Source organism: Bactrocera tryoni, chromosome 3 (genome assembly GCF_016617805.1).
Source record: "Bactrocera tryoni isolate S06 chromosome 3, CSIRO_BtryS06_freeze2, whole genome shotgun sequence".
Taxonomy (NCBI): Eukaryota; Metazoa; Arthropoda; class Insecta; order Diptera; family Tephritidae; genus Bactrocera; species Bactrocera tryoni.
This window is the reverse complement of record NC_052501.1, coordinates 62,758,877-62,785,781: the sequence shown is the minus strand read 5'-3', so window position 1 is coordinate 62,785,781 and position 26,905 is coordinate 62,758,877.

The following is a 26,905-nucleotide window of genomic DNA, read 5'->3' as shown; positions in this document are numbered from 1 at the left end:
AAAACGAAAAGTAACTTAATTATTCATCAATATTTATTATATCGCCTTCAAAGTAATCACTAATGTCAATGATTTATCCAAGTCCCTGAAACACTTTTCATAAGCACTTTTTGGGATGGCCTTCAGCTTGTTTGTATGTCTCATTTGCATTCATGAATGTGGTATCGGAATTCGTACGATCACACATGTGCAAAGAGACATATTTACGGTACTCTTTTTGAAAAAAATGCAGTATTATCTGGACGAGTCGAGCAACTTTACTTTACAACTTTATACATTATCCATCACAATCATTCGGACGAACTCGTGAAAGTCAGCTTTTTTGCCATCTCTCTTACACTTGGCTTGCGATTTTCAAGCACAATATCTTCCACATATTTTTTGTACCAAATGAGGTTACATGCCTACCAAATTTTATTAAGCCAACCATCAACTTAAGGTCTATTGGAAGGTGGGATCACCACATATTTACTACAAGTATATGTAGTCAACAAAGGTCAAAGGCAGATGTAGATTTTTTTTACTAACTTACAATCTACTAAGCGCAGCATGCTTACCTTTTTCTGTTCGGGATTGTCTGAATATTAACTTGAATGTGACTTAAAGTAAACGGTACAGCCGCAAATCGTTACATTCGATACATTAAGCTAAGTAACACTTTAATTACTTCTTCTCCTACCATCGAACCTTTCACTGTAACTTTGCAAATGTCAAAAAATTAAACAAATAATACGGTAGTTTCGAAGAGAATCACCTCATAGTAGGCGGTTCCCTGTCAATCACATCAAGCACATAGCAAAACCTATTTGACCGTCAATCTTGGCTTGGCCCCCGCCATTTTACCTCGACCATTTTCGCTTGTCATTGTCATAAGTGAGCCACTTTTCATCACCATTAACCATCCGCTTCAGAAATGAATCGATTTGTGGTGATTCAGCAGCGCCTCGCATATGAAAATTCGGTGGAATCGAGATCCATTTTGTTTTTATCCTTATTCAAGTGCTTTCAAATAAGTGCTATCATAACGGTCGTACTCAAGGACTTCCAATTTGTTATCGATATTTTCGACAATTCAACTTCCAGAACATGGGGCAGCTTTGACATCAAAATTACCGTAACGGAATCGTCAATATCAGGACCGTAAACGAAATTCAAATTTTTAGCCGATTGACATGAATTTTCGGTTTTTTGTAAGAAAAATAAGCTGTAAAATCGAGCGTATTTTCTATTTTCTGTTGGCCATCTATGACGCGTGCCTAAACATTACTGAGTAAAACAATAACAATTTTTGGCACGAATCCTTATTTTTGTAAAGCCATATTGTGTAGCACAAACATATATTTCGCAGGAAGCGACCGTTAGGTCTATTGGAGTAGTCGAATGAAATATTGTGTTTTTCATTAAAGCCCAAATATTCTCTATTGGATTTTTGTCTGGTGATTCTGCTGGCCAATCTACGTTGATGTTTCAATGTGTGTTCTTGAAAGTAGAGGTTTGTTTACAGTAATACTTCATTTCGTACCAGATATCTGAAGTCTGTTAGTCTGTCCTTAGTTAGGAACAATAGCTTTGTCTTTACTTTTAGATGGCACGTGATTCCTTCCTCTTCCAGGCTTGTCATATATATTTTCTGTTTCTCCACTATGGTCAGACCAACTCTTCGCAAATGTTCAACTAGTATTTAAATATTTTGGAGTTATTACGCTCATGCAACATATTGCTACCGATTATAATACATTTGTTTAACTAACGGTTGTATGTATCACCTAAACCTAATCGAGACAGATATATGTATGTTTATACTCGTATGAAAAGGAAGAACGACTGGCGCGCTGTTGTAAAATCGGCTATAACCTATATAATATTGATGATACGAGTGAAATCTGAGTGATTGTCTGTTTATACGTCCGTGCAAGTTGTAACTTGCGTAAAATTGGGTAAATATTGATAAGACTTGATATGCTCGTTCCTTGTCAAAACAAAAGTACGAGTTCGTTGATGGGCGTAATCGGACCACTGTAACGCACACAAAACGCCATTAACCGAAAACGAATAAAGAACCATAACCATATGCACTAATTTGGCACAGGGGATAGCAGTAACAAGTGGCTCCCGTGTACTCATAATTTTGAAAAGGTGGGCATGTTGTTTTAAAGTTTAGAGCTTTCAAGAAGCAAAGAAGAGTGTCATGCCAAAGTCAGAAATCGTATTCCGATATCAGGCTACTATAGCTTACAAGGAGCGTTCCAAAGTAAACAGGACTTAAAAAAAAAACAAAAAAATGGCTTTTTCGGGAAAATGAATTTATTTTATTCAAAATAGTCTCCTTCTGCTTCAATACAGCTTTTTGCACGGTCCAAAAGCACGTCGGACTAATGTTTTAGCTCTCTGGAAGGTATGGCCGCCAGTATGTCGATGCAAGCCTTTGAATGGTCTCTATATCTGCATAACGCTTTCCTTTCATGGGCAAATGCATTTTTCCGAAAAGGAAGAAGTCGCACAATGCCATATCAGGTGAATATGGGGAGTGGTTAACGGTTAAAATGTGATTTTCGGTCAAATAATCGTCCTTCGAATGTTGGATTCTGAGCAATTTTCGGTCGTCAATCAATTTGTGCGGAACAATCGGTGCACACACCTTTCGTAAGCCCAAATGTTCAGTCAAAATGCGATAAATCGATGTTTTGGAGATGTTTAATTCCATTTCCATGAATTTCAATGATGACTTCGGTGGATTTTTGATGAATTCACACACAGTTTCGATGGAATTTCCCGTGATCACGGATTTTGATTGGCCCACATGTTGATCGTCATTTATGTCCTCACGACCACTTTGAAAACGTTGAAACCACTCGGTCACTCTGCTACGGGATAGGCAATCATCGCCATATACTTGTTTTATTAATTGAAACGTTTCGGTAAAAGTTTTACCAATTTTAAAACAAAATTTAATATTGACTCTTTGATCGAAGCTCATTTTCGCACCGATAACACAAACATATTGGCACTTAAAACGCAATTACTTCACTTCCAATCTATGAAATGTCATGAAATTCTCGCTGGACAATCGATAAAGATAGCAGATTTTAATGCACCAGTCGACATATAGATGGCGCCCCAGACTCAAAAAGTCCTGTTTTCTTTGGAACGCACCTTGTATGGATAGCTATCGTACAAACTGAACGACTAAAATCAATACCTTGTTTCAAAACTTTTTTATTTTACAATGTATCTGGATTTTCGTCAGCTGAATTAACGTTTTTCTTGTTTGCCTTATACATACGTACCAATATATTTACCCATTTGCCCGTGTGGAAAATAGGATCCTGTTCATCTTGACATTTTCTACTGATTTGCGAACATATCTAGAAATTCTCTTGCAATTACACTCTTTTTAAGGCTGAATTTAACTGCTTAACAGTCGTGGATGAGATTACTTGAAGTTTGGTGCATTCAGACACTATGAAATTACTTCAAAACGTAAAAGCTTTCTTTGCATATGTAATTTTTTTTAACACAAATTTGCCAACTATTCACTAAAATGTCATAATTTACTCTTACAAATGAATTTGCTTGGAATCCAATATTTACTCACTATTTTATGTTACCGTACCAAATCGTTTCAAAAAATTTCGCGCACTGCTACGTGTCCTTTTCAAAATGCATACATATTTATGTTAGCAGATACCGTTATCGAATTGCGAACGGCAACAAAAATACCAATATTGTCCTGCAGCAGCGCAGTGTTGCATAGCAATCAGCGAAGCGTGTAAAAGTGAAAAGATAACTGCACAACATTTCACTGTCCCAGAATGAAAACTCGCAGATTACAAATGCATGAGCTGGCAAAAAACAAACAAAAATAAAAAAAAAATCGTGAACACTGAACTAACGAAACTAGTTGAATGAGTTGAAAATACTTGAATATAGAAAATGTGTATGGTGAATTTCAAATTCTTTTTTTTTTTTAATTTATTATTAGTTTGTCTGCTCTATTTCAACTCTTGCGCTTTGCGACTCCTTCATTTCTAATTCGTACCGAACGATAATAATCGCATTTATCAGGCTCCTCATTCGTCAGTGAATTTCGATGAGGACCAAAGCCCATTGGCAAACAGTACCGAGCGTTATTAAGCACATATCTATCAACGGAACATGCATTATGGAAGCATACTTGCGCTATAATTATAATTAGAGCGTTAGCAAGCAGCTGAGTTAGTTGTTAGCAACCTAATTTGCTTTAACAACGTTCGCTTCTGTGATTGCCTTATCCGCTCTGTGCTCAACTATTTGCTTATGCAAGTTAAGAAAACGGACACGAAGTTTAGTTAGATAAGGTGCTAAGTAAGTTGAGCTAATGACTATTCAAATCAAGGTAACTAAAGTAGACAAATTAAGGCGTGAGTGTGAAGAAAATAAAGAGCAAATGATGAGAGTGCAAAGTCGTGGGTTAGTGAGATAAACTGCATGAAGAATGTGGCGCTAAGGCAGAAAGAGAAGTAATAATATCTATAATAGGAGCTGTAGAAATGGAGATCTGAGAAATTATGTGTTAAGAGTCTCTAAATAGCTCATTGGTTGATTAACTTCAACAAACTGAAATTATTCATTTGCTAACATTTTATAAGTCTGACTAGAAATCAAAGCTCTAAGGAAGATCTGGTTTTGTTACAAGCTTTGCTGAGACTGCATTCATCTTATTCTTGATTTACCTGAAAGTGCAGTATTTTTTTGATATCCCCTGAATATGCACGTTAGAGCGGGTTGATATTTATTTCTATAAGAACGGGTGTGCGGGAAATGTTCAACAGATCAGTCTGAACAACTTTGCCCAAGAGACTATGAATCTAAAACCGATTTCGAGCCAACGAACTTTAAAAATCGGTTGTATGGAAGTTATATCATATAGTTTTCCGATCTGAGCGATTCCGGCGATTGATTAATTGAATATCAAAATGCACATACGTATTAAGTCAAATATTTATGATCCCTAAAAACGTGGAGGATGGAGTCATGTGTAGAAGTTCACGCAGGTGAGGAAAGTTCTCTGATCGCCATTCTCTTGGGAGTGGCCAGAAACGATTCTTTTACATATGGCTCAAGCAGCTCACGACTTCCTGCCTTTGACCAAGTATCTTCTGGGTACCCTAAGAACATCCGTTTGAAGGCGAGCTAAAGTGAGAAGGCGAAACATCCCTTCCACAGGGTTATGCCCAGGGTTTGGGTACTGCCACGTAAAAACCAGTACCAACGAAAAAGAACTACAAACCTTAGATGAGAGACCCCGCTTTTGATCGTCAACAAACTGATTGGACCTTATCAGTGTGGTTTTATACCTGAAAAATCAACAACACCAAAAGCTCCGTCAGGACAAGAAGGACCTCTCCGATCCGTTCGATACCAAACGAGGTTTCAGACAAGGCGACTCTCTATCGTGCGACTTCTTCAACGTGCTGCTGGAGAAAATAATTCGAGCTGCAGAACTTAATCGAGAAAGTACAATCATTTATAAGAGTGTACAGTTTCTGGCGTATGCCGATGATATTGATATCATCGGCCTCAACTCCCGCGCCGATAGTTCTGCTTTCTCTAGACTGGACAAGGAGGCAAAGCAAATGGGTTTGACAGTGAACGAGGGCAAGACGAAATATCTCCTGTCATCAAACAAACAGTCGTCGCACTCGCGACTTGGCTCTCACGTCATTGTTGACAGTCATAACTTTAAAGTCGTAGATAATTTCATCTATCTTGGAACCAGTGTAAACACCACCAACAATGTCAGCCTGGAAATCCAACGCAGGATTGCTCTTGCCAACAGGTGCTACTTCGGACTGAGTAGGCAATTGAGAAGTAAAGTCTTCTCTTGATGAACAAAAACCAAACTCTATACATAAGTCACTAATAATTCCCGTCCTGTTATATGGTGCAGAGGCTTGGACGATGACAGCAACCGATGAGTCGATGTTACGAGTTTTCGAGAGAAAAGTTCTGCGAAAGATTTATGGTCCTTTGCGCATTGGCCACGGCGAATAACGCATTCGATAGAACGATGAGCTGTACGAGATATACGACGACATTGACATATTTCAGCGAATTAAGAGACAGCGGCTACGCTGGCTAGGTCATGTTGTCCGATTGGACGAAAACATTCCAGCTCTGAAAGTATTCGACGCAGTACCCGCCGAGGAAAGCAAAGGAAGAGGAAGACCTCCACTCCGTTGGAAGGACCAGGTTGAGAAGGACTTGGCCTCGCTTGGAATATCCAATTGGCGCCACGTAGCAAAAAGAAGAAACGACTGGCGCGCTGTTGTTAACTCAGCTATAATCGCGTAAGCGCTGTCTACGCCAGTAAAGAAGAAGAAGAAAAAACGTCTCAAATATCGCTGCCTCGAAACCGGTTTCAGACCCAAAATCTCTTTTGAAAAGTTGCTCAAATTATCCGTAGAACATTTCATGCATACGCGATTTTTTCGTTTTTTGGCTTCCTGTAAATCGACCCGCTTAATACATGTACCTTATCCTAAAAAGTCCAAAATGGATAAATGGTGTTTCTGAATTTTAGACCAATTCAATGTCTTGCATGCAAAGTTATTATATCCGAGAACTTAGCGAAGCGAGTAAAGTTTGTTCTCTAAAGGCTCCTCAGTAAAGTAAATCCTTTTCTATGAATTGAAAGAGATTCTTTTAGGTCAGTAGATTTTGAGGGAGGTTAGGTTAGGTTAGGTAAGAATGGCTGATCGATGATCCCACGTAGACTAACAAATTAGTCCTTTGTGATGCCATTAAATGAAAACTCCCGTATTCGGACTTACAGATTGCCGAAGCGCTTTGTAGCCAATATATATTTACACAGACGCTTAACTTCAACACCCGCCAGTTCGGTGGAGTGTCCAAAGGTATGCGCCCCCAAGTGTCTGAGTCTTGAGCTCCCAAAAGCGGGACAGTCAAGCAGGAAGTGCTGGCTTGTTTCTACCGCATCTTCTTCTAAACAGCATCTACAGTCAGCATCCGGTAAGATACCCATTCTTACCGCGTGTAAGCCAATAGGACAGTGTTGTAAAAGACCCACCAACAATGAGAGGTTAGCCTTATTGAGGACTAAGAGATCATTTTATCTCCTGCGATCTATACTGGGCCAGAAGGCTTTTGCAACCGCACAAGTGTCGGTGCTGGCCCAGCGTTGGACGAGCATCCGCGTGGCCCAGCTATCTAGTAGTAGACCACAAGAAGAAACAGGAGCACCCATCCGCCTCCATTCCACCGATAATGATTCTAGGGTGCCTTTCCTTGCTAACTCATCAGCTTTGCAATTGCCTGCAATTCCGCTATGGCCCGGCACCCACACCAGTCTAATCACAAAAACTTTAGCTGCTAGGGATAGCGACGTTCTTCGTTCGACATTCGAATGAGTTCAAGGCTAATATAGCCGCTCTACTATCTGAGTGAATAGTCACTTGTCTGAAGGTGGATGCACTCTGTATCAGCAAATCAGCTGCTACCTTGATGGCTGCGACCTCAGCCTGGAATACGCTACAGTAGTCGGGAAGTCTGAAACAGGAGTTGATGGAGAGCTCCCGACAGTAGACCCCTCCAGGAGAGAGATTTTTAGGGAGCTCTTAAAATATTTTACAGTGTCACCCTTGCTTCCACTGATCAGTTTTATGGTATTGGAATTCGTTGCTTTAGCAGATTATTGAGAGTTCGGGAGATTTTCGCGACACATAAGATTTAAAAGTAACGGATTCTGTATTTAGAAACCTCTTTTAACTTTACTTTAGTTTAAGTTCAAATTTTTTCTGGCAGCCGAATAGACATACTAAATTTCTAAACGAGCTATCTGAAAACTTCTCCCTTTCCTAAGCGAGTTTTTCGCCAAATTTGCAACTAATATCGTGCCGAAACCATGGTATTTGCCTAATGTACTGAGCTCCGTATGAATTTTGGCTATTCAGTAAACTCAAACGACCGCTCCGTTTTAAGTAAATTGAAGACATTAAACGAGAAGGCTATTCCGGAAATTGAATTATCAACTGTTTCGAGGTTTGAAAAAACGTATGCACAAGTGAATTGGACCCAAGGAGAATTACTTTATTCTATGTCGTCCAGATTTTGAAGAATACATTAAGAATTTTAAAATTATAAGCAAAGACTTACACATTTCTGCTCATAGTTGTATACATTCTAAAATTAAGTGTATTACTTATAGATTTAAGAAAAAGAAACAAAGAAGAATATTTGACGATTTGACGATATGAAAAAAAACATATTTTTGAGTTTTTGGTCTATGTATTATAATACGTTTTAACATTCTAGCATATAAATATCTGGTAATAATACAAATGGAAAGATAGACCTCTTTTTTAGGCAAAACCATATTTTTCCAAAAATAAAAAAAGTAATTTCTATTTTATGGAATCGATCAACAATTTATCTTGCTAAAGCACTATTATACAATCGCTAAATAATTTATAACCGGAAATTCGGTCCATTTCTTTTACTTACATCCATCTTATTTATTTAATTTATGCGGTTTTACAACTATATCAACAAACTAATTTAAGATAGTTGTGGAAAAGGCTTTAACAGCACTAATGTTTATCTATTAGTTGGAGGTCTAGACAATTGCTTACCACGCTTCGTACGCGAATTCGGTCAACTGAAATCCCTGGGTTTAAATTGTTTTATAATTTAGATTCATCTAAAACTTTTTGGATCTGAAAGCTAACATTCAGAAAATGCAGAATCATTTTTTTATAAAATTTCTTCGGCTAAAGAATTCTTTCGCACTAAGTCAATTGAAACCGAACTAATTTCGAATAAAACGATTTCTATAAGTAATTTTCTCTTATTTTTATAACTTTTCACACTGAAAGAATGCTCTGCCTTCTGCTGGTAATGGTTTAAATTTTAAATCATCTCTCTTTTGTCTGTCTTTTTCAATTTCAGACACTCTCAGGGGAATAGCTGGCAACTGCGGAACGCGAGCACATGACAAAGGTAAGTGCTATAAAAAAGTAATCTCTTAATTTAATGTTTTCGTTTCGTTTATTTTATTTTCAATTTATCAATTTCCACTCCCCCCACATTTGTTATATATGTATTAATACAACAACAAAATGTACGAAACCTTTGGACCAGCAAACGCATGACAGCAATGAATTATTTTTATTGTCAAATAAAATCTAAATAAAAAATGCTAACAGTACAGAAAATCGAAAAAGCATATGTACATAAATATTTGTGTGTGTATGTGTGTGCGTGTACAGTGGGATTTGCCGCACAATTGCACAGCGGGTAAACAAAAACAGCGAAAATAAGCAGCTGGCTGCTGCGAATGAGCACAGAGTAAGCCAAAGAGTATGTAATAATGACAGGAGTAGTTGGAAAAAAAGGCACAGCAGCAACAACAACAAATGCATTAAAACAATATGCGACAGAGTTGATTGTAGAAAACCAACAACCATAAAACATGGTAAGCTGTGGCAAATAGAAATGCGAATCAAAAGCTAAAACCAGCAAGCAAAGCGAACAAACAAATCCACGTAGAAGGATATAACTGGCATATGATCGTTGTTGCTGGTTTTGGTGAAGTGCATGGCACAAGTACTGGGTGGTGTGCATACTCTTACATATATGTATATACATATGTCGGTTCTGAGCCTGAGCGCAAAGTTTAAATAGTAGCATACTTTTGTGGGCGCAGTAAGTAAGTTCTTGCTTGAGTGCGTTCAGTGAGAGCAAGTGCTAGGCGGTGCACCACAAGCAGTCTCAGCAGTCATTCAGCCCAAGCAATCTTTGTTACGTTGACAGGGTCATGTTTGTAATTTGACATGTGTCAGCGCTGTGTTGTCTATCTCGTAGCTTAGCAGGGTGTCTCAGTTTGCGAAAGCCGGAGAGCCAGTAGGAAATCAATTGTGTTGAGGGGAATATGGTATATGTTTAAAATAATAGTTTTTATTGTTCATTTAAGCCAAATATACAATATATACCCCACTACTATAGAGTTCTTTAATTTGTTGTTGTTTTTTCTTAAAGGTAAGGTTTTCGGTAAAGTTTTCAATAAATTTCAAACTCTGGAGGACCTGTTAGAATATTTTCCCGCATATGCTTTTATCACATAAATTCATAGAACTACATAAATATGGTACATAGATGTTTATGTATCTGTGCGTATATTTTTTTAAGTTTTTATTAAAGATTCCTATCGCATAATGTTAATCACCTGATGTTATGCCGAACATAGTACATTATACATAATTTTTTTTACTTGATAGGGCAGAGTTTGTGCATATCAAAATTATCAACGACTTAATGTCTCACACTCCTACTAATCATATGACATTTAAATATATCATAAAATAATGTGACTTATGATCAAGTGATGGTGTAAAGGGATTTGAATTCCTTGATATACTGGTCTAAGCAGTCGCTCTATGGTCTCTAAATAAGTAAAATACATATATACAAATATCATATGATATGCAGTTAAGTGATCTTTGGTACCGTGATGTAAACATTTTCTTAGATTTTTTTTTAATTTAATTGTGTTATTATTATTGTTAAAAGTTGTGTCAATAACTTGTTGCTCTGTTATTGATTATATGTGAGTGCGATGTGTTGACATATCAATCATCCTTTCTTATCATAAAGTGCTATGATGCATTAAATTTAGCTTCAAATATTCTTATTTGAATTTTTCTTCTGCAATTAAACAAAATTTATGCAAATAAAATTAAAAGTTGCCATTTTTCAACATGTGACTTCTCCTCAAGTGAAATTCGATCATGTGATGTTACGTCACAGCTTAACAAATACTAAGTTTTTCAAACAATTGAATTCATTTTTGTTTCAAGTTTGACTTCCCTCTGTATTTTCACCTCAAAAACCTTATATCGGTGCGGTTTTTATAACAGAGTGATCTAAAATCACATCATATCAGCTTACTAATTCAGATTTTGTAGACCGGACTCGCACTCTAATGGAATCGCTTAAGTACTATTCTTCATTTAAATAATTCTATTAACATAATTTATGAATCAAAACGAATTGAAATAAAGAAAATTTTATACAAATCTATATTTATGAAAGTTATTCTTATTTAAGAGTCAGAGCACATTAAAAAATACCAATAAATTTTGTTAATTTCACTTAAATTTAAAAAGTGTTCAATAAAAATTCGAAAAACCGAGTCATGACTTGCAAAAAATTTTAATTTAAGAACAAGAAAAAATTTATTTTCTCTTAAGGACTTGAAGATTTTATAAGTCAAAGAAAAAAACTTATCATGCACCAAAATAAGTGTCTTTACAATTATATCCCTGTGTAGTCCACATTTATTCTTGTAATTCAACGTGATTTGCACTTTTGCGCAATACCATTTGCGCTTTGCATTTCCCGTTTGCTTTGCTCCATAAATAGCTGAGTAAATAAGATGGCTTCATTCATGCAATGCAAAGCTTTACTTCCTTCCACAGCACCTTCGGCAGCTAGGAATCATCTTCATTGTTTGATTTTGCTTATTCTTTTCTGTACTCAAACACATGCAAGAAACTTATAAGTGAATACATATGCACACAGCTATATATGTATACATGCTATATATGTACATATATTTATATATAACATACCATATATGCACACTTAAATGCATTAGTGTGTATAAAGTTTTATGAATATATTTGTGTAATATGTAGTACTGTATGACACCATGCCATTTTGCTTTAGTGTGTCGGTACGTATGAGCAACATTTTTATGAACGAATGTCATGGTACACCGTGCACTTAAGCGCAGCTCGGCGATAGTTCGTATGAAGTAATAAAAGACATGTGTGCATAGTGTATTTTCTCATTGTTCTAGCTGTTAAAACCATGTTCAGGTGTTTTTTCGTTTTGTTTTGTTTGTTGTTGTTTTAGAAAGTGCTGTTACCGTGTTACGCAACTTGTCGCATGTCAATGCTAAACAACACGTACACCTGTGTGCTCAACTAAAAACTGCTGACAGCGAATGATTGCAGGAAGAAGTAAAACACAAGATTTTAAAATTAAATCAAATTGAAAAGTTTCAAATTTATAAATGAGAATTGGTGCATAAAATCACATAAAAACAGGGAATTGCTGAAATTCCGTGAAATTGAATATTAGATTACATTGAAAGCTAGCTTAGTTCAGAAATTCAGTGGAACTGAATATGGTGATTTGAAGACTTGGATATGAAAGGCGAAAATATTAAGGTTTTTCCAAAAAATATAAAAAGTAAAATGTTGTAAAATAATGTTGCAGCATTTGTACATACATATATCCTTAACGATTCTTGAAATTTAGGAATTAGAAATTAAAAAAATTACTTTTTTTCGAAAAATATCGACACATACATATGTACATAGTTTAGTTTTTGAAAAGCCCCGTAAATTAACTGAATACTGAAGTGTTAAATCCCGAAATTTCGGACTTTGTTAAAGATGTATGTTTTAACATTATTTTAGTTCCGAAATTTAGTGGAATCCCGAAATTTTTGAATGCCGGAATTTCGGGATTAAATATTTCGATATTCAGCTAACTTAGGGACTTATCAAAAACTAAATTATATTTCAACATTTTTCGAATAAAATGCTTTTTTTTTTAATTCAGGCAAGTGTCTTTATTTTTCTCATATAGGGAATTGAAAAAAAAAATATAATAATGGGTTGCCAAAAAAGTCTTGCGGTATTTTCGCTAGTTGGCGCTGAAAGCGCGTAGTTCTAGTTTTATTCGTCGCATCAGGTCATGCTATACCTTTTTAGAAAGCTCATTTCACGTCGTTGTGATTGTCGTTTCTTTTAAGTCGTTCATGAGTTATAGCGTCGCAAACATGGAGAAAAATAAAGAGAAAATACGCCATATTTTACAGTACTACTACGATAAAGGCAAAAATGCATCTCAAGCCGCCAATAAAATTTGTGCAGTTTATGGACCCAATACAGTTTCTATTTCCACCGCACAACGTTGGTTTCAACGTTTTCGTTCTGGTGTAGAGGTGGTCGAAGATGCGCCATGCTCCGGAAGGCCTGTCGTCGAAAATTGCGATAAAGTCGCTGAATTGGTCGAAAGAGACCGGCATAGTAGCAGCCGTAGCATTGGTCAAGAGCTGGGCATGAGTCAACAAAAATTCATTTCAATTTCAATAAAAAAAAATTCAATAAAAATACCGTAAGACTTTTTTGACAAATTATATAGTTTAAGCGTATGAAATATTTACTTTTATTGCGAAGAATGTTAGCGGATTGAGAATTCATAAGAGAGACTCCACCGAACGAATCTGGCAAATGTAACGAACTAGGTTTGCTTACTGTCTTTTCCTCTATCTCTTTCTATTCAGTTTTGCTAAATGCTTTGAGATTGAGGTCTAAGACAAAGCTTGATTTCTTGCGCTTTCTCCGAGATGGATCTTCCAACGCGATTGTGTGATCAGCACGACGATCTGAGTCGATTTAGCCATGTTCGTCTGTTTCTCCATCCGTCTGCCTATCTGTATATATGTATGTGAGCTAGTTTCTTAACTTAGTTTTAGAGAAATTGACCCGAACATTTTCACACCTCATGAAGCTATTCTTTTCTCGAAATCACCGATTTCAATGCAAATTGACCTACAAAGCTATATTCTTGTATGAAAAACTTTTTTATTTGATAAAATATCTTCACGAAGTTTGGCATAGATTATTATCCGAGGCATCACTATAATCTGCGAAGAGTTGTTCAGACTACAGTGTATAGGTATCAAACAAATGCACCGATCAAAATTGAGAATCGTTGAGATCGTTTTATACCTTTTTACCTTTTTATGCTATAAAAAATGCACCTCTGAATTAATTTAAAAGTTGTGCAATAGCAAAGGAACTTAAAATTTTTCTAACATAAAACTAATTATAAATCGCAAATTTACTTACATAAAAAGAATCTGATTTATTTTCTTCCTTTTAACACAACACCGTACAAAACAAATATTGCCACTTTTACTTGTTGTTATTGGTATTTATGTCTTTACTCCGATTGCCCAGACTTACACATACTTATGCACTCAGATATTGGCAGTTAAAGCTTTCACCAGATTACACCTTTGTTAATAGCAAAGTTTTCATAAGCGCTTGCAGCAGAAATATGTATCATATATAGTATGTATGTACCATGTACATACAAACATACACAAATCTGAGCATAAAGCAATCGAAGCAAATCATGAATTTACCTGTTAGTCACTTCACTGGTACACAAGAGCATGATTTGTTCTGCAAAACAAACAAAAAACACCAGCTCAATAGCAAACAATCAATATCTTTTGTACACACATACATACATACATACTTGTTTGTAACGAAACGAGTGCATGTGAGAACATGTGTGCGCACATATTTGATTAGTTCATCCATCCTTCCATAAAACCAATGTTGTTTACGACTGCAGTACAATTTTTATTACTTTCATCATAATTTCCTTGTTTTATTCTCTATTTTATGTTTCTACATTTGCACCTACACACACACACACAGTACACCGGCAACACTTCCGCTCGAATGGTGCTATAAGCTCAGGGATTAATAATTTTGCATGAATTTGTCTGTGGCTTACATACAGATGTACATATATGTATATATGTAGAACACTCATACATTCATTTACTCTTATTTACGGTCATTTTTCTAGTATCCGAGAGTGTACATGGGAACTTATTAACAACGAGGTCTTTTGTTATGAGATTTGTGATAAAATTGGAAGCCATAAAATAAGTTTTTACTAATAGAAAACATGAGAAGACAGACACTCGAAGAGCAGCTTCGAAACCTCTATTCTTAAATTGTGAGTTGATTGCAATGAATTTTCCATGCAAAATCTATAAATACCTATTTTTATATATTTTTACTCGTTAAGATGTAAGGTTATTAAATTCGCGATCTCTATTTGGTACCTAACTAGTTCCTTATTACAAGTTAAAGTTGAATTAATATAAAATATCATATATCAAATTGATAGAGTACAACTCAACGACGTGCTATATTATAACTGAAACCACCAGTCAAGCGTTTATTGTAAACAAAGCTTTCCCCACTAATCTATTTATCTATCAAAGGCACTCTATAAAAGTAATAGTACGATGCCCTCGCAATCTCTATTGCATTCATTCTTGATCGTATGTGCAAGGTCTGTTGCAAAAGAAACAGAACTTTTTAAATATAACTGTTTCTGGTGGCGCCACCTATTGGTGGGTATATGAAATAAAAAGTTTGATCTCTTGTTGACATTTCGTAAACATTTTAAGACAATTGGATAACTACAATCGATGTTATCGATCAAAAAGTGACAGCAGCTTTTGGTCATCGGTCGTAAAATGCAAAGAGCAAATATTAAATTTTGTTTTAAACTTGGGAAAACGTTTACTGAAACATTTCAAATCATGAAAAAAGTGTATGGTGATCAGTGCCTATCCCGTAGTAATGTGCATGAGTGGCTTAAGCGATTCCAAGAAGGTCGTGAGGACCTCTGTGACGATCAGAAGTCGGTCGTCTTCAAAAGTCAAAAATAAAGACAATGCTGATTTGTTTTTACGATTCCGAGGGTATTGTACACCGAGAGTTCGTCCCACCTGACCAAACGATTAATGCTGTGTTTTACCTTGGTGTTTTGAAGCGTCTTATGTTTTGTCACGCATTCGTCGTGCTCGACCAGAATACCGTGAGGCAGGGTCCTGGCGCCTGTTGCACGATAATGCGCCGTGTCATCGGTCGACGCTTGTCACTGATTTTTTGAAAAAAACTCCATATTAACCATTAATCACTTGCCCTACTTACCTGATCTGGCACCCTGTGATTTTTACCTATTTGAAAAACTTCATTTGCCCAAGAAAGCACATTGGTTTCAGGACATTTCAGCTATCTAAAAGGCGACGACCGATATTCTCAAGAGCATTCCGAAAAATGACCTTTAACACTCATTTGAAATGCTAATTGATCGGGCTAAACGCTGTATCGAAGCACAAGGAAGCTACTTTGAATAAAAAAATAAAACTTTTGAAAAATACTAATTTTTTGTTGTTTTTTAGCAGTCCTGTTTCTTTTGCGACGGACCTTGTATATATAGTCACGAAGCCAAATTTAATTCATTCTGTTCTTAGTTTATAGTTTTAACATTTACGGCCATAGCTAACACCCGATCTGTTTGTATTGATAGTGAGACTCTGTTTTCGTGTCGCTGAAAAGGTTATTTGTATTATTTGCTCTACAATTTCTACAATATTTACTAGTTATTTACAAATTTGTTAGCAGACATTTTGGCAAACTTTTTTCTGTTCGATTCAGTAGAAATGTTCTGTGAGCTGGCCGTTAACTGATTAAAGAATTTTACAAGGACTAAAGAATTTTTTATATTAAATAAGAAGATCAGTCAAAATTGCGCTATATTGATATTTTAACCTCTCTTTCTTCTAGTTTTTTGTTTCTATAACAATTGATATTCTGAGCTAAACCGCTATTCCTGCCAAAATAATACATATAATCTTATCAAATAAAACCAAGAATGTGTTGAAATGTTTCTCTTTTAGACGAAGTTGAGTCAATTCATTTCATTAATGACTTACGAAAAAGTCTAAAAAAAACCTCTTTTAGCTGTAATCTTTCTGGAAGAATGTATTTTTCAGTTATCTTTGTTGTCAGTCCCTACTTTCGGATATAGAACTCACATTCAGACGATGATTTTGTTTCCAAAAATATACACAAAACTCTGTCGTCTTTACACTGATTGCAAACAGCATATCCCATAGCACGCTTAACTCTTTATTCGGCAACCTTATAGTGACCTCTATCTACCTGGAAGGTCCAAACAATCTAAATTCAACCAACCAGAATCATAAAGTTTTCGGCTTTAAAACAAAACATTATATACACATATGGCACATAGTCTTGATGTACGACGGGGTGTTAAGAACACATGAACCAAAAAACGTAAAAACTATCGCATATACGGATGACCTCACAGTGGTAGCGGTCGCTAAACATATGGATGACCTTCGGCTCAAACCCAATGATAGCATAAATTGTATACGTCAATGGTTTGCTACTATGAGTTTAGAGTTGGCTGAGTAAAAAACGGAAGTCTTGCTCATAAGTACAAGGAAGGTGGAAGAAAGGATATCACTCACCATAGGAGAATACGGCATTATTTCGCATCCGCAGCTAAAGTAGCTGGGAGTAATACTGGTTTCCAAATTAAAATTTAAGGAACACCTGACGTATACTTCGGCTAAAGCAAACAAAATATACAGTGATCTATCAAGAATGATGGCTTATCAAGAAGGATGGCGTGCATTCCAGTCGGCGAGCTTTAATAGCAAAAGCAATGAGTTCAGTAATATTGTATTCAGCACCAATATAGATACAGGCACTATTTATAAAAGTACGAGTATATGCAAAACAAATAAATTATGTACATAGGCTAGCTGCTTTCCGAGTAACAAGTGCTTTCCGAAAGATATCAAGCGACGCTGCTGAAGTTATAACTAGTATGCCGTCCATTGACATTCAGGAAGATGAGTTCGCGCGATTGGATCAGCTATTAGAGCCGTCTGTCGGCGTAAAAAAACAGAGGAGAGAACCAAAATCATTACAATGTGGCAGTAACGGTGGCAAACCTCAACCAAAGGACTGTGAACCCACAGACAAATACCGGACATCCATTCGTAAATTGATAGACAACTTGGGGACCTAGACATCCGCCTAACCCAAAGACTAAGTGGACATGGATGCTTTACAATAAATCTGTTCCAATTCCTTACTCATTTTTTCAATGACCTCGTTTTTCAAATGTAAGGGAGCAGTTAAAAACTTCTTTTGGCGGTAGGTTTTTGGTAGAAAATTTGGCGGAAATTAGCGTGGCGTGGGAGAGATATGAGTTGGGAGAAGGTTACTTTTAGAGGATTAAAGTTCCGCACTCCAGCTTCCTTCTACTAATTCACACATACTCTGCAAGATGAGTTAGGCACAAATCAAATAAATAGCATATTAAAGGATTAAGGAAAGTCAAAGTTCACAACTTTTAAATTCACTAATATAGTTCTGAGAACTTCTTATAAGCTTCTTTTAAATCTTAAGTACAGTGAAACGTCGATAACTCGTATTTGCAAGGGACCACAATTTAAATACGAGTTATGGAGTTTTTTAAGTTATCAAGTTATACAACTTATAGAGGCAACATACAGAATAAACGAATTATAGAGTTTTTTTATTTGTTTTTTCAATTTTACATAAAAAACAAGAAATGATTGTACATATTTAAATTTTAAAATATGAAGTACATATGTTATTCAATAAATATATCGTCACCTGAAATGCAAAATAACGTAACAACATTTTCGGAAATTTACAGTGGCGTGAATGAAAAACGAAATAAAATGGAACATGAGTAAAACAAAATTTTAATATTGGTTAAAACTGGTTTATATCTGACCGCAGAACCTGAAAATGTTGAACATATGTAATATTATGTATGTAATTTGAAGTAGTGAAGCGTAATCAATAAGACACTCAATTTCGAATTTTTTGATGATACGTTATTTTGCATTTCAGGTGACGATATGTATGTATGTATTTTGAAAAATTGTACAAAAAATTTTGTGAAAAAAATACGAGTTGTAGAGGCTTTTTCTAGGGACCGAAGAAATACTATGAAATATCAAGGTTTTTCGCTTATCGAGGTTACGACTTATCGAAGTTTCACTGTATATTAAAAAAATTTAGAAAACGTATACGTCGTAGTATGACAGCTCGTTAGAGATTGGATATAACATTCAAATATGACATGCGAGATTTTTGTTTTTCGTCTCTTTCTTTCTCTTTTTATACCTGAAGTTCTATTCGGGACTGTATTTGATGCTGGATTAACCGGATTTTTATAGATTTATGTACACGCTTGAAAGAAGTCTTTATCAGCACTTTTTGCTTAAAACTCAAAATCAGGAAGTTTAAGCTGGAAATTTAACAGCGGTATCATTATATTTTCGTGTAATTTTAGTTATATTTCAGTTCAAGTATTCAATCCCTCGGTTCCAAGTTGCTCTTATGAAAAAAGGTTTAACGAAAATTCGACTTTTAGAGCTTTTTTCTTGCATGGGTACAAAAGCTAACATAAGCAAGCTTTGAATAATTTTTCTGTCCCGACATCGCGTTTTACTACAACAACAAATACGTACAAATATATCTACATAGAGATATTCCACCCAGCAAACATGAGCGAGGTTACATATGTAGTACAGTTGGCGCGCATAACACGAGCAAAATGCAATATATGATTCGTGAAATTCGATAATCAAAAGAGGATGGAGAAACACAAAGCAAGTATGTATGAGCAAACCATAAAAATTGCACCACGCTCCGTTACATTGCAATCTCTTTGTTCAAATTTATGCCATCATTGTTACTGTTAGAAATTACAGTTATGTATGGTACGTTGTGTGGTCGCTATTGCAACAATATTACCTTTGTTGCCATTGTAAAAATTGCTCTTTGCTCTGTGAACGTTAATAACAATACGAGGTATTGTCTAAGTCGTAAGAAGATGCAACCCTGGAGACTAGTACCATCATAAAATTTTAATCAATTTTTTAAAAAATAAATTTTATTTTTATACTCGAAATTAATGATTAGATATAAAGCAAGTATGGCAGAGTTTAGTTCGGGTGTAACAGAATATTTTATACTCTTGCAACTTGCAAAGATCAAAGACCGTAAAATTCCTTCATGTGCTGGCGAAAGTTTATATTAGGTATCGACCCGATTTTATTTATTTTTGCCAATATAACATGCTGTTAAGATGCCCAAGTTAAAAAAGTTTCCGTGGGTAAAGTACCTCACATACAACAACAAATCTATGAAGTAAAGTCAGCCGCATGCTCGAAAATCCTGATATTAGTTATATCAGGGCTAGGTTATGGAAAGAAAAAAATCAGATGGAATTCAAAATTGTGTTATGTGGGAAGTAGGCGTGGTTGTGGTCGGATTTCGTTCATTTTCGCACTATGACATAAGAATTTGAAAGGAATTTTCGGTCGGTAATCTATCGGCACTTGCCGCTTTGTTGTTCTGCACACGGGTAATTGCTATTCGAACTTTTTCATAATCGGGGAATAGAACGTCCACTCCATCGTAATCGATTGGGGAATCGGATGGGTTCATCACCTCCTGATATTCTGCGTTCACTGTCATTCAGGTTAGAGAACTATTCCCTCTGTAATTTCAATATGTTCTAGGCGTCAGTCACTAGATCACCTCTCCGCTCTTGAAACCTTCAGCCGCAACCCATTTAAAAATATTTCATCATAAGGGCCATTGTGCCAAAGATATATTCTTTGCCTACCCTGGCGTTAAAGTCGCTAAGCATGATTTAGACATTCAGCGGGGGCAGCTCTCATAAATCCGCCCAAAGCGCTCATAGAAAACATCTTTGGTCACATCGTCCTTCTCTTCCGTCGGGGCATGGGCGCTAATAAGCGAAATATTATAGAACTTCACTTTGATGCGGATTGTGGCTAGACGTTCATCCACCGGAATGAATGCCAGGACTCGCTGATGGATTCTCGCTTCCATCACGAATTCCACACCGAATTTGCTCTCCTTTATATGGCCACTGTAGTAAACGCCACAAGGACCTACTCGTCTCAGCCCTTATCCCGTCCATCGTACTTCCAGGATGGCAGTGATGTCAGCCTTTACACTCACGAGGATATTAACCAGCTGGGCAGAGGCAACTTCCCAATTTAGGGACCGGACATTCCAGTCGCATGGCCTTAAATCGTAATCCTTAACACGCTTGCAGTTGTCGTCATCAAAACGGGGGGTATCTCATTTGGGGCTGCTTTGAAGTTTGGGGATGGTGTTTTATGTGACGGGTCCTAAACCAAGCGCACAACCTTGAGGAGGTATGTTTCGCCTTCTCACTTTAGCTCGACTTGAAGCGGATATTTTATTGGCTACCCGATGATACATGGTCTAAGATCGAAAGTCGTGACTACTTGAGCTACACGTAAAAGAAACGTTTCGGCCACTCCCAAGAGTATGGCACTCAGAGAACTTTTCTCACTTGCGTGAACTTCTGCACATGACTCCATATTCCACTTTGACTTAAAAACTGGAAAATTAGCCAAATGGTTGGTTGAGCTTTTCTGAACTTTCCATCTTTTTAAAGCTTTTAGATAACCTTAAAATCTTTGTAAGGTCAAGCATATATTTTTTGAAGTTGCAAATATAAGCAGACGTGATTTAGCAAATTAACCTTATTTTTGTTTTAATATTTATTTCGGAAACCTTAAAAGTTTTCAATGGAAAGAATTTATAAAAAATAAAAAGAGAACTAATTTCGAAAATTCACCTAGTTTGTGGGAGCGCTTTTATGAACTTCTTAATTTTATTCAAGCTTTTCGGAAAATTTAAAAGCTTTTTAAGGGCAATTATAAATTTTTAATTTAGATACGAAAAACGAAGAAATAAAAAAATAATTAAAGATTCAAGTTTAACTTTAAGGAACTTTTAATGTCACCCACCATGAACACATAAAACCTACTCTTAAATATTAAATCAAAATTTTCCTCTATGCATTTCCCATTCCGCCGTCATCTAACCCTACTTTCAAGGCGTATCGAATTTTCTAATAAATTTCCAACTCATATGACTACAACGGCGTGTCATACGCACGCACACACACATGACTATGTGAACACAAACTACGCCCGCTTTAACATAAAAATTATGGATTATAAAAATTATAGATTTATTCTAAGCGCACACATGCATCCACTTGCCGAGTTGGGCTGTGTGTGTGTGGGTGCACAAATTCCAATGCACTTTTCATGCGCATGTATGCGTGTGACCTTATTACGAATGTCCTTAAACTCAGCCTGCACAGAGGGATCAAGCTCAAGCGAACAAGTGTGGAGGCGCCCTCCTTCTTGTTGCAGTTGCACTTTTAGTTTTGGGTGTTTGCAGTGTTTTCGCCCCACCAACATGGCAGCACTTGCAGTGGTATGTGTGCGAGTGAAATATTTATATTATATTTTACCTTCGCTAATGGGTTGAGGAAATAAATTTCGTTGGAAATTCGTAAGAGCACTTGTAATTTTAGTTTGCAATGGCTGAAAGCAAAAGCGGAAGGGTTGAACCCGTTGCTTATTCTGCATACTTGTAAGTAACAGAGTGTGTGTGCGAATACCTATAGATATATGTATACATGCACTATAGCATATAAAATGATGTGTGCGTTTAATTGCTATTATTCTCTCATTTGCACACATTTCCTCAGCAGATCATTAACTGCGCTTTAAATGAGGCAAGCGACTGCGCGCAATTAATTTGCTGCACGAAAATTTCAGAAATATTTTCTTGTTATATGACAATTTGCATTAAGACGAAAATTGAGAAATGCATCGTTTTTAAAGTTGCGACTTCGTAAAAAATATTTCCTTTAACTTTAGGGCAACAGTAAGTCTGGTCGGTTTTCATGCATGTATTTTATTGGATTGTAAAGAGATATGAATAAAATCGTTTTTCCAGAAAAGCAAAGGTTTTCAATTATAACCAATTGGAAATTCTCACTATAAAGTTGGCTAAAAATTTATAGGAGAGAAAACTAAGCAACAGAGATTCTAAGAATGCAAGAGTTGCTCAACTACCTGGCAATAAGATCAAACTATTGCCTTAACTACGAGGTACAAGAATGCGTACATCTAAACTAATTTTCCCCTATAGGAGGGTGATGACCAACATCGTAAAACCGGCACAGGAAAAAAGGAAGCTTTTGCTGTCGATCACACTGAATGTCCCGGCCTATGGAGCACAACTATATATACAAGTATGTAGACTCATTTAGACAAAATAACCGTCGTAAAGCCGTAAATAAAGGATAGCACAGCTCCTCTAAGGATAGTAAATACGACCCTACAATGAAAGGCAAAGTGTGATCATAGCATTGGTATGTTCCGATTGCAAATCCCTAAAAAACTCTCATCTAGAGAACCATTTAAGTTCTCCACTTTTTTAAATAAAAAACACATAAACCTCAAATTTAATGGGAAATTTTTGTTTTAAAAATCAGTCGATAGAAAATTTTTGGTTTTATTTTTTGAAGATTATCTCTTTAAAATATTGGCCTCGGCTACGTCTCAAATGGTTCATCCATTAAAACCATTGATTGATGCGATGTGTGGGAATCTGCGCCGTCTTGTTGAAACCAAATGCCGCCGAGATCACGATCATCAAATAGTCGGTTATAAAGGGGCCTTAACGGTCGCTGTTGACGGTTACATTCTCACCGGCATCATTTTTGAAAAAATATTGACCGATGATTCCACCGGCTCACAAACCACACCAAACCGTTGTTTTTTTCTGATGAAATGTTAGATTTTTAATCTCTCCAGGTTGCTCTTAATTCTAAATGCGAATTTTGCTTGTTTACAAACAAGGTCTAGCGATTTCAGTTCTTGCACAAGCTGCATTTTTCAATACAAGATCTCAACGTAAGTAAAATGAGCCAAGTCGTTACTACGTCAGTCTGAGTTGATGCGAACGGCGGCGAATCGACTCGCCACAGTTTTCGTGTACACTCTCAGCTACGGCTGTTATATTTTCTTCTATGCGTGGTGGACATGATCTATTCGTTTGAATATTATCCAATAATCAAAGCTGGGTCTCAAGATGGTGTTGCGAATAGTACGCTCAGTAGACCAATTCAGTTGACCATAAGTTGAGCGAAGCGGGCGAAAGACACTCTTTGCAAAATGTAAATTTTCGTTATAAGTTGAACGATTTGTAAACGTTGTTCGGGCGTAAATCTTTCCATGACAAAGTGCGAAACAATACTAAATAAAAATAGCATGACAGCTTGACACGACTCACGCGTGATCTGCCAACTAAAAGTCTATTGAAAAAAGTACCTCTATTTGGATCACGTGATACTACACAAATAACTGGACATGGATATTTTAGAAAGTATATACATATATTAAAGGGAAACGCCTAAAAGCCGTCTTGTATAAAACGATGAGATCAAGAATGGTACTGAATACAGGTTTTTCAAATGAAAATGCAAAAACTGAACGAATTCAGAATGTCTACGTTCGTTGGCGCCCTGCATGTTGACGACATTATAACTGTCATTCTTTAAAACGAGAAAACTGGAAGAACTTGATAAATATCTTTGAAAACTTACTATAGTTAAAAAAAGAACGAGACCCTGGGCGCGGGCAATGATATGTAAGACTTAGGACGAGAAAAATGGAACGCCACCATGAAGAAACCTGAATGAAGAACCTGCAAGCGGCTAAAAAGAAATGCTTAAAATTGTGATCCTGAAATATTTTGGAGAACTATTTCTGCTACCGTTGTTTTACTCGAGAAAAAAGAGTCATTTAGTATCAACTCTTACAGTTTGATTAACTATCTTCGATTCGCCATTTCTCGGCTCGCTTAATAAAAAAAATTACATGTAAAAGCATCCACAAAGTTATCAATTTGAATTCTTAATATGCGAAGAAAATAATTTCTCCACTAGAAAGAATCATAACGCTATTGCGCATGCGTCAGTAGACATGTCAGCGAAGAGTTGCGCTACAAGTGTACCCATTTGCTTGAGCAGTTGGTATAGTTTGTGCCATTCGCTGGAGAGTAACGCTTGGCGAATCGAGTAGAGTATGCAAAATTAGATCCATTAACTTGTAACTCATGGAGGCTACACTAAGATGTAGGTCGATTTGTTCACAAGTTTTTGCACATTTTTTAATTATTTAGAAACATTACAAATTTCAATATTTTATATTTTTTTTACTTCATGAGATAAAAAAATATTAAAGGAATATTTTGCCGTACTTCAAGTAAATCGACTGATTAGAACTTGAGATATTGTGGCATCTGCATCGAAAAAAGAATTTTCGAGAAAAACTCATTTAAAATTGTATGTCAAAACTAAACCGATCCAGTTGCCACGACACTACGGCGGCTACAGCTTGGAGAATAATTTGAATTTGGTAAAATTCCTTTAGATAGATATTTCTGAGTATGTAAGCTATCCATTAAAGTCTCTATCTCTAATCAAACATTCAATCCGCCCCTTATTTCGGAGTAATCATAATATTTACAATCTTTTGGTGGACTCAGAACCCATAGATTCCATGCTCTCGCCGTAACTCAAACTAAAAAGAAATTTCTGAAGTTCTACGGAGAATATTTGAGAGAGAAAATATGATTGTTGCGTCGCTCTTCTGTCTCTTCCATGCGTTTTTCACTAGATTGCATTCTTCTGTCTCATAAGGTACAGACAAGAAAGTTGCCGCATCACGAAAAGTAGCTGCAGCTAGTCCGATAGCTGTGGCAGGCGTGGCACCAGCAGTCGCATCCTTGATGTTTTCATTCATTGTAATTGCCTCGAAATACCATATCCTCATGGCGTTGCAACGCTTGATTGCATTTGTCAGCCTGATTACTGATTAAGCAGCACTCATTTTTTTTTTGCAGTTGTTGTTGTTGACGTTAAACTTTTGCTGCTTCATTACTTCATATCTGGCTGGTTGGCCTATTTACCTGACGGCGAAATATGTTTATCCGGAAGCTAGTTGCAACACGCAACGGCTTTTGCGAACGCATCCGCACACACACATACTTATATAATATATGTGCGCGAACTACGTGAACGTATATACATAACAACAACAAATTTAAAGTTATGTGCATAAGCTCACTTTCGCCATGTCACAACTTAATTAAGTTTCATTGGTGGCGCTTCACACTTCTTTCGGGGCAAGCTGAAAGGGTTCTTCAGTCAGGCTGGATTCAAAACGAGTTGAGTTCGTGACATCGGAAAACCACGAAGAACTGCTCATTTGACTCCAATTGACGTTTACCGATTTTTTAAGTCTCATGTTTGAACGAAATACTACTCTGGACCCGAGTAACCTCTAAAGATATTTGAACGATATTTGCCACCTTTAAATAAGAATAGTTTAGTTTACATTCCACTACTAGCTTGTAAAATCGACTCAACCCTCTTAACACACCCAATATTTAGTAGAAACCGCTCTTTCATCTGCTAACAACAGCTCACCATGGCGTATACGCAATCCACAGCAATTGTGCGTGAATTTACCGACAGCGTCCGGGTTGCTTAACCGTGTGTACAATTAAATTTCGCACTGCTTCCGGCCAACGCATGTTCAACCCTTACTTAAAGCTTTTTTACAAACATCGCACAGGCGTGAACGAATTTGAACAAATATTTTAAATAGTACACGAAGTTTATAATTTGAATGCGTTCCAATAGTTCTACTTCCCATATCGGTTACGAACACATCTTCCAACAGTCGATTATCACTTTTTCTCGTTTTAAAGTCGTAAAAGATCGTTGAATGAACAATTTGAATCACAGAACATTTTTATTCCCACAATGCTGTCTTCTAACTGAAAGTTTACTCAGTTGCTCTGTGCAATATTCATAAATTGGAGTCGACCTCAAAATCCAAGAAATGCCTAAGTAAGAAAAAGCTGGAGGCTAACATCAATCGGGTGCTCTGATTGATTATTTAGAATATATTTTCATATTTCGCTGTATATGGATTACCACAGATTGATCATTGTAGTCTTAAACCAATGCGAACTGATTAAAATTAAAAATACAATTCATGTAGTCAAGATGAATTTTGCCTTTTCCTCACCCTAACGAGTTGTGTGCTTTTAGCTTATTAATAACAGCTCCAAGGAAGGTTTATAACCAAATTTTTATCAGTTTTATTGACCCAGTTTGGCGCCATTTGGAGATTCCAAGTGTAGCCAGGTCCTTCTCCAATTATTCTTTTCAACGGAGTGAAGATTTTCCTCTTCCTCTCCCTTCCCCGGTGGATACTGCATCG